Consider the following 7,880-nt stretch of genomic DNA (forward strand, 5'->3'; position numbering starts at 1 on the left):
TATAACTGAACAGGACCTTAGATATTTTTTCAGCTAAGGCCCATCATTTTATCTAAAAGAATTTTCATGTGGATTGTGCTGAGCTGAGAGTATGAAATGATGGGTAGAAGACAAGGCTTCAGAGTCACATAGATTTGGGTTTGCATTCCAGAGGCACCACTTACTAGGGACTTGAACATGCTTGATTTTGTCAACTGAAAGATGAAGACAATCTTACCTCACTGGGTTGTTGAGAAAATACAGCTGATGCATCTGAATTTCCTGGCATAGAGTGTAGCACTTGGCACTTGCTGACAGCCAGTAATTCCAGAACCCAAATGCCTTGTCTTCTAATCTGAGGTGTGCTTCACTCCAACGTTTGGCCAACAAAATTGAGGTGAACATGAGAGAGTTTAGTAGTTAAAAGGACTTGATCTCACCCAGTTCCTGGGGTAAACCTCCATGTTGTGAGACTGGTGATAAGAGGTGAATGAACTCTTTCAGTTAGCACCTAACCCCAAATTTTTTTTTCTCAGACACTGATTTTGACATTTGGGGTTTCTCTTCATCCAGTTTTTACCTTTTTTTCATAACTAAAAAAATTCTCTAGTAAAACCCACATTTATAGAACACTGAATAAGGGTAAAAATTGTGATTCAAAGAAGCTTAACACACCATCAACACATTCCCTTGAATCTTCTGCCAAGGTCACTCCTGCTCAAGGAAATAAGTATCCTATTTAATGAATGCTCTAGCCATTTTTTCACTTGTTCTTAGTCAAAAGGCCAAGAAGTAATTCCCAGAAAGCTCTTACTGTTTATTTTAAGGGATAGATTTTGTGGGACTTCTGTCCTAACTAGCAAATCTCTTGTTACAGCAATATTTCCTGAACTCCCATTTCCTTCCCAAGTATTTCTGAGCTTGCAAACTCAGATATAATGAATGGAGCTGTTAGAGTGAACAGTCACTCAACAACATAAGTTATTTTAATGGGCCCATCACTTGAAACTAAACTTCCACCATCTGTTCTACCCTTTAACTGCAAATGCAAAAAGAACACTATTCCCAATGGCATCATAAAAAGTTAGATATAAGTGATTTAAATGCAACTTTTGGTTCTGTATTCAGTGCAACATATTTCTAAAGAAAGGCTCACATTGGATTTATATTTTTATGACAAAATAAAAATTCAGAGTCAGAGGGTTTCTCTGTTCACAAAAGAGCTGCAATTTAGTGGGTGCCAAATATGTTCTACATGTCATTCGTTCATTCATTCATTCATTTACTTAGTTTTTTCCTACAAATATTTATGGGATGCCACTATGTGTCTGGCAGTGTACTGGACACTGGGAATATAAAGTTAAAAGCAATGATTAGCAAGACCTCTGGCACCTCCAAAGGAAAATAAAATGGACCATTTCATATAAATAAATACAACAGTCACATAAAAACCAAAACATAAATTTCATGTTCTGCTTCAGAATGGTAATGTGAAGGAGTGGGTAGAAGTTTGCGATCAGTAAGATCTTTATTTAAAATTCCCAGGTCCTCTCCAACATGATCTAAAGAGCCTGTGTCCAAATTTTTAAGTTTATTTATGTATCTGAGCCATTTTCTTGGACAATAGGAGCAATGACATCTCTCTCATGGTATTCCTGTGATTAAGTGAATTATATACCCAATAACCTTTAGTACAGGGCTTGGAAAATTGTTTGCATTCAATGTTAATTCTCCTTCCACTTTCTAACTTGCATTTTGTATAGATTTTGGGAAATTACTCTTCAGACCTAAAATGATAGACTCATAGAACATCAGAGTAGGAGAGGATCCAAGACATACTCACTTTATTGTATAGACAAATTTAATCCCACAGTGAATTAGTGACTAGCCCAAAGTTTGGCAGTTTGCAATAGTCTCTGTTTCTATAACATTTTTTTTCACAATAGGTCTGCTTTCATTTGATAAGGATCGGTTTTTACTCATATTCAACTACATGAAATATTGGCACAAAACTGATGTTGCTGTAGAAAGATCAATCACAGATAATCTGTTTAGAGAAATTTGCATTTCTCTGAAAACACGCTCTTAAGTTGCCTTAGTTTTACAAATTTAATTGTTGGGAAAATGTCTAAATAATAATTAACAGTTAAAATAAAATGCTTGTTTTATTTGTAAATTATGTACATAATACCCTTTACATTACAAGAAGGAAATGGCAAATGAGAAGAGGCATCACCTTTCATTTCTGTTCATGTTCTCTGCTAGAGATGAATATCTTTCTACCGAATCAGATCTACAAACCAGTTTGGATTTCCTAAATTGGAAAAGGAGACTTTGTAGCGAAACTGAAAATGTGCTGGATTATTACTAATTGACATATTTCAACAAAATGCTTGTGAAACCCCTTAACTCAAAATCTTAAAAAAGAAATATCCTGGTATAATTTTATGAAATTAAAAGATAGACAACCATCAAAAGAACAAGTTTGAGCATTTCATCTTAAAGAAACTATGAAATGGCTATGTACTATGCATAATCTGAAATGTAGGTCTTTCTCTTCTAACCCCTTTTAAAATTATTCTGATTAGTCTTAACAGTAAAAAGCCATACAACTATAAAAAATGCCATTAATCTAAACGTCACTGTGGAAAGTGCATCTTTGATAACTGTTTATTTACAGTAAAATTATTATCAAGAATAAAACTTAAGTGTTAATGGCTTTAGGCTGGACCAATAATACTTGTCTGTGAAATGAAGGGCTGATTATAACTAATTTGATGTCAAATATATTTCAGCAAATAGATGTAAAGAATGCTACAGATGCCATATGTACATTTTGATGACTGGCCAACATAGAAAATCCAACCTATTGCACTTCTTCAGTTCTAGAATTATAATCGGTTTTAAAATTCTTTTGCTCATTATTTTCTTCCTTTTCTTGTGTTCTTCACAATCCCCATCTGTTTATTGCTAAAGTTCTTCTTTTGTGATCTTTTCAAAATCATTTCCATTTCCACTACTGTGTTGAAATTGGGCATCTTCACCGTCACACTTCTGTTGCTTTTTGGCTTCATCTTCTCAACTTTTCTTTAAGTCTGCTTTTGGTCCTTTGCATTCACGTGTGCACAGAAGCCTGAAGGAGTTAAGGAAGCCTATGTCTGCAGTCATGTTTGGCAGGAACCAAAAATGATGCTGTCCTCCAGGTATGAGCCAAGTGATGAGAAATAGAATGCAACAAGCAACAGTAAGGGGCAGAATGCTGGCTGCAGAACAGCCTGTGCCAGCAATGAGGTAATGGATACCTACTTTCATTTCTGCTGGCCAGTGTGAGTAAAGGGTTGCCACTAAAACTGCAATCACAAGGATTAATCTCATCACAAGCGTTTTAAAGTGAACTGGGTCATAGATCCACACAAATACCTCATTTCCATCCAGAAATGCTTAATCATTGTGTGGTTCAAGCTTAAATTTTTTCTTGGTTTCCTTTCTTTTGGAATTCCTGGAGTTCTTCCTTTTTGGAGTCTTCCTTTTCACCAACTTTTTTTCTTTTCTTTTTCCTTCTTCATCTTTTCACCCCTTGTATTTTCTTTATTGCTCTTTTTTATCTTTTTCTTTTCCATTTCAGCCTTTTTTTCTCTTTTTTCTTTATCACAGTTTGTTTTCATTATTTTTAGTGTTCAGCAAAAGAATTGCTTCTTTAAAAGTCTGTTACAGTAGCCAACCACAGACTCCCTAGTTGTAAATAAAGCTTTTCTGCCTTTGCCCACTTTGAATCCAAGAGCCAATCCACTGCTTTTTTTTTTTTTTTAAATTTTTTTATTAATCAGAAAAAAGAAAAGAAATTAACACAACATTTAGAAATCATTCCATTCTACACATGCACTCAGTAATTCTTAGTATCATCACATAGATGTATGATCATCATTTCTTAGTACATTTGCATCAATTTAGGAAAAGAACTAGCAAAACAGCAGAAAAAGATATAGAATGTTAATATAGAGAAGAGAATTAAAATAATAATACTAATAATATATATATATATAAAAAGGAAAAAGAAAAAAACAAAAACAAAAGATACAAACACACAAACAAACAAACAAAAAACCATATTTCAGGTGCAGCTTCATTCAGTGTTCCAACCTAGTTACATTACACTTAGGTATTATTGTGCTGTCCATTTTTGAGTTTTTGTATCTAGTCCTGTTGCACAGTCTGTATCCCTTCAGCTCCAATTACCCATTATCTTACCCTGTTTCTAACTCCTGCTGGTCTCTGTTACCAATGATATAGTCCAAGCTGATTCTCGAATGTCGGTTCACTTCAGTGGGACCATACAGTATTTGTCCTTTAGTTTTTGGCTAGACTCACTCAGCATAATGTTCTCTAGGTCCATCTATGTTATTACATGCTTCATAAGTTTAGTCTGTCTTAAAGCTGCATAATATTCCATCGTAGGTATACGCCACAGTTTGTTTAGCCACTCGTCTGTTGATGGGCCTTTTGGCTGTTTCCATCTCTTTGAAGTTGTAGATAATGCTGCTATAAACACTGGTGTGCAAATGTCCGTCTGTGTCTTTGCCCTTAAGTCCTTTGAGTAGATACCTAGCAGTGGTATTGCTGGGTCGTAATCCATTCTGCCATTCTATGTCTTTTGATTGGGAAATTCAGTCCATTAACTTTTAGTGTTATTACTGTTTGGATAATATTTTCCTCTACCATTTTGGCTTTTGTATTATATATATCATATCTGATTTTCCTTCTTTCTACACTTTACTCCATACCTCTCTCTTCTGTCTTTTCGTATCTGACTCTAGTGCTCCCTTTAGTATTTCTTGCAGAGCTGGTCTCTTGGTCACAAATTCTCTCAGTGACTTTTTGTCTGAGAATGTTTTAATTTCTCCTTCATTTTTGAAGGACAATTTTGCTGGATATAGGAGTCTTGGTTGGCAGTTTTTCTCTTTTAGTGATTTAAATATATCATCCCACTGTCTTCTAGCTTCCATGGTTTCTGCTGTGAAATCTACACATAGTCTTATTGGGTTTCCCTTGTATGTGACAGATTGTTTTTCTCTTGCTGCTTTCAAGATCCTCTGTTTCTCTTTGACCTCTGACATTCTAACTAGTAAATGTCTTGGAGAACGCCTATTTGGGTCTATTCTCTTTGGGGTGCGCTGCACTTCTTGGATCTGTATATTTAGGTCTTTCATAAGAGTTGGGAAATTTTCAGTGATAATTTCTTCCATTAGTTTTTCTCCTCCTTTTCCCTTCTCTTCTCCTTCTGGGACACCCACAACACGTATATTTGTGCGCTTCATATTGTCATTCAGCTCCCTGATTCCCTGCTCAAGTTTTTCCATTCTTTTCCCTATAGTTTCTGTTTCTTTTTGGAATTCAGTTGTTCCATCCTCCAGTTCACTAATTGTAGCTTCTGTCTCTTTAGATCTACCATTGTAGGTATCCATTGTTTTTTCCATTTTTTCTTCTTTGTCCTTCACTCCCACAAGTTCTGTGATTTGTTTTTTCAGATTTTCTATTTCTTCTTTTTGTTCAGCCCATATCTTCTTCATGTCCTCCCTCAATTTATTGATTTGGTTTTTGAAGAGTTTTTCCATTTCTGTTCGTATATTCAGCATTAGTTGTCTCAGCTCCTGTATCTCATTTGAACTATTGGTTTGTTCCTTTGATTGGGCCATATCTTCAATTTTCCGAGCGTCATCCATTATTTTCTGCTGGTGTCTGGGCATTTGATCAGATCTCCCTGGGTGTGGGACCCAGCTGGTTGAAAGGTTTTTCTGTGGAATCTCTGGGCTCTGTTTTTCTTTTCCTGCCCAGTAGGTGGCGCTCGTGGCGGTCGTTTGTCTGCGGGGCAGTCGGCCCGGGAAACCGCGCGTGGAGGCGGGGGTCGCTGGCCGTGGCTTGGGGGAGTGCCGGTCCTAATTGCCCAGCTGGCCCGAGACGCCAAGCGTGACGGGAGGGCCCCGCTATCCAATGTTCCCAGTCAGACCGGGGAGCCACGTGCGTGGAGGGGACCCCAGACGCCAGCCACCCCAGCCGGGAAAACGTGCACCCCTCGGGTATCTCACAGCAGTGCAATCCACTGCTTTTGAAGCAATAAAATAATCAATAGGGTGAGCCATCATATTGGTGAACTTTGCTCAATAGTTGAATCAGAGATATTTGGCTGCAGCCTTATTTTAGTTTGCTAAAGCTGCTGGAATGCAATACACCAGTAATGGAATGGCTTTTAAAAAGGGAGTTTATGAAATTACGAGTTTATAGTTCTACGGCCAGAAAAACTGTCCAAACTAAGGCATCCAGGGCAGGTACCTTGACTCAAGAAAGGCTGACAGGTCTGGAATACCTCTGTCAGCTGGGAAGGCATGAGGCTGGTGTCTGCTGGTCCTTTTGCTTCTGGTTTCAAACAGCTTTCCCAGGGGCATTTTCTTTCTTTATCTCCAAATGTCTTTCATCAGCTTTGCGCTTTCTCCAAAATGTTTCCCCTTTTGAAGGACTCTAGGAAAGTAATCAAGACCCACCTTGAATGAGTGGAGTCACATCTCCATCTAATCAAAAGGATCACAGCCACAATTGAGCATGTCACGTTTCCATGGAAACAATCCAACCAAAGTTTTCTACCCTAAACGATAGTTCTGCCCCCACAAGATTGGATTAGGAAACAAAGCATGGCTTTTTGGGGGGTTACATAACAATTTTAAACCAGTACAAGCCTTTTTTTTAAGATGGTTCACCAACTTCCTGGACCCACTTCTCGTGTCACTTGTGTTCTGCCATGTCGATTGCTCCCTCTGTAGTATTTTGATTGTGCATCTACCAGTGAAAAATTTTGAGCAAGTACTCCCAATACCATACTAGCATATAATGTTCATTATATGATATATATACAATTATATGCTATAAATAGCATATAATGTTCAAATATGGATATATGTATAGATAATAGAAATAAAATATGAGGCAATGATGGAGATGAGGTAATGATGGAATAATCAAAATTTTTTGTGTCTCACTAGTTGCAATGACTTTATCCCATGCTTAAGGCATGCATACTAGTCTCCTGAGACACACCATACACTTAAGGTAAGGTTTATTTCTAACATGAATATGCAGTTCTGCAGGCAAACACTTTTTAAAATATATTTAAGGAATTTTTTACTGAATCCATTGTTTCTCTCTTGAATGAAGTGGCTTACCAAAAATTTATTCCAGAAGGAAAAGGTCAAATATTCAATTTCCTTATTTATTTATTTACATAAAATTATTTTTGCTCAATCCATAGTTTCTTTGCAGGAATATTTTTAGCCACTTCTCCATTTTGCAATGATTAGTTTCATTAAAACTAGACAAAAAAATGCGCAAATCCATTTAAGCAGGTACCTGCTAATATGCTAACAGTGACAGTGGTGCAAGGAAGCTTGCTGCTGTTTTTCCCACATCATGGAACTTGAGGATGCTCTGTGGACATTACATGGCAAATGACCCTCTGACATAAGGATAGAGAGAAGGTGAGAGTGTCAAACTGTTTACAAACTAAGACTAAAGGTTTCCTTACTTTCAAAGGATAAACAAAGAAATAATTATCCTAATATTTTCTTCCTATATCTTAAATGATAATGTTGTTCACCTCAGTTTGTATACCCACAAATTCATGGAAGAGGTAGGACTAGAGGTTGAATGTAATAATTCCCAATGTAATTTTTTTTCCATTGAAACATACAAAGGAGCAAATCCAAAATTTGGTTTTATTGTGGTATAGCATATTACAGAAAAGTATACATAGCATAAATGTACTCCATGAATTTTTCCAGAATGAATTCATCCACATTGCCATCATGAAGATCTAAAAACAGAACATTCTCACCATCTCCCAGGGCTCCTGATAT

General features: G+C 36.7%; 1 pseudogene; it reads right to left on the minus strand.

Annotated features, from left to right (window-relative positions):
* Positions 1-2,845: 2,845 nt before the first annotated feature.
* Positions 2,846-6,771, minus strand: LOC143663343 (translocation protein SEC62 pseudogene; annotated as a pseudogene).
* Between the last annotated feature and the right edge of the window lie 1,109 nt (positions 6,772-7,880).

Source organism: Tamandua tetradactyla, chromosome 19 (assembly GCF_023851605.1).
Source record: "Tamandua tetradactyla isolate mTamTet1 chromosome 19, mTamTet1.pri, whole genome shotgun sequence".
In the NCBI taxonomy this organism is placed as follows: Eukaryota; Metazoa; Chordata; class Mammalia; order Pilosa; family Myrmecophagidae; genus Tamandua; species Tamandua tetradactyla.